Below are 7675 nucleotides of genomic sequence, written 5' to 3'. Positions count from 1 at the left end.
CTACCACAGCACGTTCCTGAACCCTTTCATGGGAAGCGGCTGGCTGCTCGTGCAGACTAATGAGCATTTTCCTACACAAAGCCTCCGATGGAGATTACCACGTAATTTATTAGGCTCCTCCTGCAGGGAGCACACATAGTTCCTGCTAGCGATGGACTAATTAAAAACTTCCCTACCATGTACAACTTCAATTGTGTTGAGGGGGAACGAAATGAACAATACCTCGGTGGTAATTTTTCACAAGAAAGGGAATGATAATGATTTCTAAAAATAAAACAAGAAAAAAATTGTGGGAGTCTTATTTGTGTTGCTTAAGGAGACAAAAGCAGGTTCTACCAGCTTGGGTGTGTAATGCAGAACACTGGGTCTTCATGAAGAACAGAGTTAACTTGTCACCTTCAGCTCTGGCATGACACAATTCAACTAATACGAAGGTAAGAATCAATAATCCGAGTTACAAAGAGGAACTGAGTGGAAAGGTGATTTCATTCTTACTTTTATATAACCCTGAATAGCTCTAGATTTTCTGGGCTCGAGCATCCTTTTCCTTTAATAGATATCCATCATGCGAGCCACCAATGTTCTCTCGGCTAATATGATCCAGGGTAGTCTAGAGTCTCCCAAAATTTACAGTAGCCGGGCGGGTCACTTTGGCTTGACATCTGGACTTAGAGGCTTGTCTGGGACTAGTGAGATGGGAAAGGTGCTTGTTGGCAAGCCTGATGGCCTAAATTTGACCCCTGGGACCTACGTAGCAGGAAGAGAGAAGTGTCAGCTGTCCTTTGACCTCCTGATGTGTGCCATGGCATACACACACACACACACACACACACACACACACACACACACACACTGTTAAAGATAATTTATTAAATAGATGACATGGGAAAGATTCCAGGCGGTGGGAGCAAAGGCAAGCACGTGCAAGAAGAAGTTATGTGTTTTTGCACTACTGCTGAAGATTCAGTGCCCAGGAAAGAAAAAAACAGAGCTCAAAGCCTCTGGACTCCGTCAGCAGTGAGGGGAGCTTGGGGCATTGGAAGAAGGGAATGCTGCAGTCAGATTCATGTTTTAGGAAGATCACACACGAAGGCTGCTTCCCTAGAGGTAGATCTACAGCCCGGTAAGAGGAGCTGAGTGAGGGTGGGTGGTGGCTTGTGGGTAACAGCACAGAGCGGTAAGGGCTCTGGGAGGCTTATCCTGCAGGGTTTGTTGTGTGAGGTGAAGGGAAAGGGGAACGAAGAAGAACAATGATTCTGGTAGGCAGAGGGTGTGTGTGTGTGTGTGTGTGTGTGTGTGTGTGTAAGAGAGAGGGAGAGAGAGGAGGGTGTGGGTTCAGGTTAGGAATGTTGGGAATTGACTTCCCACTCGTCTTCTGAATGCTTCTGTTTAGTATTTGGACACAGATCTGAAGCAGCACCTGCAATGTGGAAAGGCAGTGTAGCCATCAAGTGTTAATTATAATCACAGATGGCATGTGCGCTCAAGATGCACACGGAGGACACCACGGGGCGAGGGTTGATGTCACTAGCTTCTGATGTGTTACCTTCATTCGCCTTTAAAATTTTGGGTGCAAGCGATGTAATAGAAAGTGAATCTATCTACAAACTGGGCGTTTGTTCTTGAAAGCGTGGTGGTGGGTATTGACATAACAAGAACCACGAGAAGTGGGAAGGCCCCCTGTTTTAATTCACATTCAGGCGATTAGTACAAGAAAATGGTGCTGACCGGGCGCTGCAGCAGAAGGTTAGGGGAAAACAGTGGTGTGCACTCCATAGCAACAAGGTTGGGGGCGACTCCATCCACAAAGCTCCAGTGCTCTTAGGAATGTTTGTTCCCATGAGCCCTTGCAACCAAGCAGCAGCAGCAGCAGCAGCAATATTACTTTATGTTGAACAATAGAACGCTTTTAGTGCTCAGAAGAAAGGGGTCTTTCTGACAAAGTCCACTTTTCCACGTCTTTTTTGTGCACTGCCATAACATTTCCAAAGCCTCTAGTGCTCCACAGAATGTTTATGTTTTAATTTTAAGCTATGGCCTGAAATTTATGCCAGTTCCTTCTAATATGAAATAGAAACCGTTTCTACTTGGGGGTACTTGATGGCGTGGAAACATGCTCAGGGAGCCGGCTCTAGAAGCTGTCAAAACCAAAATGCAGCGAGGCCCCGTGATGGCAGTGCCACGCGAGCTGGAGCCATCTAGCAGCCGTGGCACCCGCTATGGCAGGCCACACTCGCGGTGTTTCTCATTTAACGTGGCTCTGTGGGTAGGGGCTGGTAATGCCTAATGCCATGTACAACAGGGCTCCGATGCTGACAGAAACGACCCTAGACAGAGCTGTCTCATCAGGCATGCCTCTGATGGGGAGTGACAGAGGGAAGCCACGGTGGCCATTGCTCCTTCCAGGCAACGCTAATGTGACAATGTGAAGCCAGTCCTGCCTTAACGTCTGGTCCACTGTTACCAGAAGTGGCGCAGTGGCCTGGAGCGCTCTGTCCGAGTTCCTGTGTGTGGATTCCTAAGCACCTTCTGCCACGCCAACCCAGGGAGGAGGGAGTACAGCCCCAGCTTTGGGTTGGAGTAATCTCTGGGTTCATTTATGACACCCCTTAGGCCAGCACTTCTTAACCACTTGACTATTCCTTTAGACAAACTATTGTGTTATCAATAAAGTATAGAAGTTTGGCTGGGCAATGGTGGCTCACACCTTCGATCTCAGCACTCAGGAGGCAGAGGCCAGCCTCGTCTACAGAGAGTTCCAGGACAGCCAAGGCTACACAGAGAGACCCTGTAGTTAGAGTTTTCCTGCCTGGCCCACAGTCAGGACAAATCTCTCTCACCCGCCAGGCCCATAGACGCTCAGACCCAACCAAGTAAACACATAGAAACTTACATTGTTTATAAACTGTATGGCCATGGCAGGCTTCTTGTTATCTACTTCTTCTATCCTAAATTAACCCATTTCTATTAATCTATACTTTGCCACGTGGCTCATGGCTTGCTAGTACTTTACATCTTTTTTGTCATGGCGGAGGCTGGCGGTGTCTCTCCCAGCCTTCCACTTCCCATAATTCTCCTCCTCCTTGTCCCGCCTACCCTATCCTTCCTGCCTGGCTACTGGCCAATCAGCATTTTATTTTACCCAATCAGAGCAACACATTTGACATACAGAACATCCCACAGTAAGACCCTGTCTCAAAAAAAACAAAAAAAAAGGGGGAAAAAAGTATAGAAGTTTCATAAAGGTTTCCATTTGTGTGTGTGTGTGTGTCAATTAAAACAGATTAAATTTTTTCTTAAAACCTCATGTCCAGAGGTTCTGGTAGACATTTTTGAGTAGAAGAGAGAAGGCTTTGATCTTTTTGTTCAGAAATTGAGCACCCCTCACAACTCTCTTTGTGTCTTTGTTAACACTGTGTGACACACTTAATGCTACTGTTTCTTCTTTTCCTCAAGTAAAGGAGGAAGAAACAGATTGAATCTGACCATAACAATGAGCTGTTTCATGGTGTCACTCTTGGAAGAAGAAAAACAGCATGGGAAATGGGAACCTATCTCCACCCTCACACGCACCTTCTGGGGGTGCATTCCCTGGTGCACTAGTCAGCTTTGAAAGACTATAACAAAGTGGGTAATTGGGTATTCCTTCTTCAAAGTAAAGGTTTATTGGCACACAGCTCTAGAGGTCCTGCTCCCCAGCTCAGGCAACCCTAACTTTGAGCTGATGACGACAACAGCAGATTATGCAAGGTGTGTTGTGAGCTTGAAAGCAAAACTGGAAAGGAAGAAACCTTGGTCCCACAATCCCCTTGAAGAGCATGGCCCTACTGATCTAAGGACCCCCCATTAGGCTCTAATTCCCCATTGTCCTGCTACCCCTATTGGTGTTAGCCTGAGGACCAAACTGTTAACACCTGGACCTTTGGGAACACTATCATATCATAGCACCATCCCCCTCCCATCCTCACTCAGCCCTTGTCCTTCCCGCCACAAGAACTAGCCCAAGCAGTGGACCAGATCATTTCTGTGCTGCATCCTGTCATGAGCTTAGACTTTTGCTGAATCACAGGTCTGAGAAGTGTAGAACTCTCCGACAAAGGAGGTACTGCCCCCTAAGTGGACTTTTGAAAGTGTGTGCAAGCATGTTTAACTATCACTGCAATGGGAGGCAGGTATCACAAATGTTAGAATCATGCATGTGAAGTATTATGTTTGGCATAACTCTATGCAAGGAAGAATTCCTCTATCCAGAATTCTATCAATGATGACAAACAGGTGGATCCCAGGACAGAACTATCAGAGCAGATTCTGGTCCTGCATCATCTCTTCCTCATTGCTTTCATATGATGAATAGATGGGAACACTGCCCTGTTATGGCAACTGTCCCAAGAATTTATCAGATTGTCTTTTGTGACACTTGATTACCAGGCCATGTGGTTTGGGCAGGTGTGGTGATTTTAAGAAAATGGCTCTCATAGGCTCATAGGGAGTGGCACTATTAGGAGGTGTGGCCTTGTTGGAGTAGGTGTGGCTTCTTTGGGCGTTTACTTGGGGTAGACTTTGATGTTCCAGATGCTCAAGCAAGTTCACTTCCTGCTGCCTGCTGATCTGGATATAGAACTCACAATTCCTTCTCCAGCACCATGTCTGCCTGCACACTGCCATGCTTCCTACTATGAAGATGACAGACTAAACCTCTGAAAGTGTAAGCCAGCCCCGTTTTGCTTTATAAGTCTTGCCATGGTCATGGTGTCTCTTCACAGTAATAAAACCCTACAGTGGGCCTGACCCTACACCAATTCTGGGAGTGTCACCTAAGCTTACCACTCAACTAGTTCCATCCCTATGGCTCAGTGATTAGTTCTTGAGTGGGTACATGTTTATCTCTCAATGGTAATCAAACCTTGGTTATTAGGTGATAATGATGCTAAAAATTTGACAAAGAAAATCTCTACTTTCAGATCGAATTTAGCCTTGAAGTACAGGAGCTTGAGGCTGAGACTGGTTGTCAACAGCCCCTGAAAGCAGTGGCAGCCCAGACTGAGAGAGCAGTAAAGTGGTGCTTACATTATTCAATGCCCAGGACAAGCCTACACCCAGGCTTCAGAGACACCCGAGAATGCTCACTGTATGAGAAAGAGATTCCCTGTGTCATGTAAGCCAGGTCCACTCTCTTACAACTGAACCAGAAATCCCAACATACCCGTCATGCACCTGTCTACATTGAAACATGGCTGCTTGCTCTCCTCCACTTGACATGGAGCCCTCACAGTCACTTTCAAAGCCTTCCAGGGTCCTCCCCGCACTAACCCTTAATTTAGCTTTGGTTACCACCCCCAAAGGACTTGATGCATGAATAAAATGAAATAAAATGATGTATGTGATTTGTGTTTGTTGACTATGCTACCTTACATACCTATGTATCTAAGTTCTCGTGCATTGCTTCCCAACATCTTTATCTAAGATCAGTGTGCAGGCAGTAACATTGCTCACCCAGCTTGGATTTCACGTTTGTCCCTATTCTAGCTTTGAACTGAAGGGATCTGTTATATTGCTCTTGTGTTCCTAATAATCTTCCCCAGGAGACTGAGTTCTGCAATAAAACCCTTTTCAGTTCCCTTGCTGGTCCTCAGTGTGCATGGCAGGTGTTTGTCTGTGAGCTTCTCCCTTCTCAGCCCTCTCAAAGGCTGCCCTTTGCTACTATGGGCTTGCTAGCCTGGCAGAATTTCCAGGAAAGTGTACCCCAGTTCTCAAAGGGGCCTCTGAGGGGTTACAGAATAGCCTTAGTTTTCAGTCAGAAACTAATCAAAGAGCACCTATTGTGTGCTGGGGATTTTCTCTAGAGACTCATGTTCTTGTGGTACTCCCACAGACAAGCACTCATAAAGCACCTGCCTTGCTAAGCCTCTGTGTAGGGGAAATGTGGGGTGTGTAGCAGTAAACATGGGTTGGTAGATGCCAGAGAAACTTCAGAAGAAACATTATTGATGATGATGTCTCAACGGTAAGGAGGAGGGGGCAGGATTTGAGCTTGGAAAGGGGCTTCCAGCCAAAGGGAGCCACCAGAGCCAGCAGCTAAGTGTGGTCCACTAGCAGGTGTTTCTGGGGAACTGAGCCCGGTGCAGCTCAGCTGCAGAGAGAGAGAGGAGAGGAACTCCCATCTTCAATGCTTCGCTCATGTGTCTTCCAGGTCACAGTCTCCTTTCACAGCCCAAACAGGTGGTAGCTTTCTCTGCCTCTTTGGCGAGTTTCTTGACTTCATGTGATATCAGGATGCCAAACCATGGTGTGTACTGTCTTAGTTTGCTCTTCGTTGCAACAGTACATTTGTCACAGTGTGATAAACACTATGACCAAAAGCAACTTAGGGAGGAAAGAGTTTATTTCAGCGAGTTGTTGTAGCAGCATGAATGAAATTCAGGGCAGGAACTTGAGGCAGGAACATGGAGGCAGGAACTGAAGCAGAGACCATGCAAGAACATTACATACTGTCTTGCTTCCATGGATTTCTTGTTTTACATTTCTATACAGCTCAGGACCACCTGCCCAGGGATGGCACTTACCTCAGTGGGTTGGGCCCTTCCATGTCAATCACTAATCTAAAAAACGCCCCACAGACTTGCCAATATGATGAAGACATTTTCTTAATTGAGGTTCCTTCCTCTGAGATGGCCCTAGGTAGTGTCATGTTGGAAAACAAAAATACCAAAACACCTAGCCGGCACAGTGAGTTATGAAATGAAGGCTTGCTGTCCTCATCTTCAGCCGTCTGTGATTACCTTGTGGAGGGATGCCAAGCCTGGAGAGCTATATAGACAGGCACACCAAGTGTAGAACCAAGTGTCCATTTATTAGAACCATTTCAAGGATGATTCTGGGTGTTTTTATAGGGGAGAAACCTCTCATGGGAGAAAAAAATCTGAGTAGGGAGGACCAGAAGAGGTACAGGGTAGGGGTAGGGGTGGGGTGAGTTTGCCCCGGGCTCATTCATCCAGCCATTACATTACAATTCATAACAGTAGCAAAATTACAGTTATGAAGTAGCAATGAAAATAATTTTATGATTGGAGGTCACTACAACATAAAGAACTGTATTAAGGGATCATAGCATTAGGAAGGTTGAGAACCACTGTTTTAAATTTTTCTACCAGAATCTTCCAAGAGGCAAACCAGAAATAGCTTTACACATGAATATCTTTCTTAAAGCTTCATATTTAATCTTCAAATTTGTACAAACTTTGTATTGTTCCATAATTCATTCATGCTTACTTAATAAAACTGGTTTTATATTATTTGCCCTTGAATAAAACCTTCGCTTCAGAGGAAATTCTACTTATTTTATTTTATAAATAAAGAAATGTTAAAAATATGGAACACTTCATAAACTCATCATTACACAGGGGCCATATTAAACTTCTCTGTATTGTCCCCACTTAGTATATGTACTGCTACAGTGAGCATGATATGCTGTGTTGAATCATGAGCTTTCTTATTATTCTTGGTAAACTACCTACTACACATTCCTCATTCAGAAACACTGCTTCAGATTTTATAGATCTGGGTTATTCGGCATGTAACCTTGAACAGATCCAGTCCCTTTTCCAAGCCTCATTTTGTTGATTTTTGTTCATTTTTCTTTTTTCATTGTATCTAGACTATGAAGATGGCGAAACCT

At 45.2% G+C, this 7675-nt stretch overlaps 1 pseudogene; it reads right to left on the bottom strand.

Annotated features, from left to right (window-relative positions):
* Positions 1-7362: 7362 nt before the first annotated feature.
* On the bottom strand, positions 7363-7461 carry LOC118578981 (annotated as a pseudogene).
* Positions 7462-7675: the final 214 nt, after the last annotated feature.

Source organism: Onychomys torridus, chromosome 2 (genome assembly GCF_903995425.1).
Source record: "Onychomys torridus chromosome 2, mOncTor1.1, whole genome shotgun sequence".
Taxonomy (NCBI): Eukaryota; Metazoa; Chordata; class Mammalia; order Rodentia; family Cricetidae; genus Onychomys; species Onychomys torridus.
This window is presented reverse-complemented; position numbering and strand designations above follow the sequence as displayed.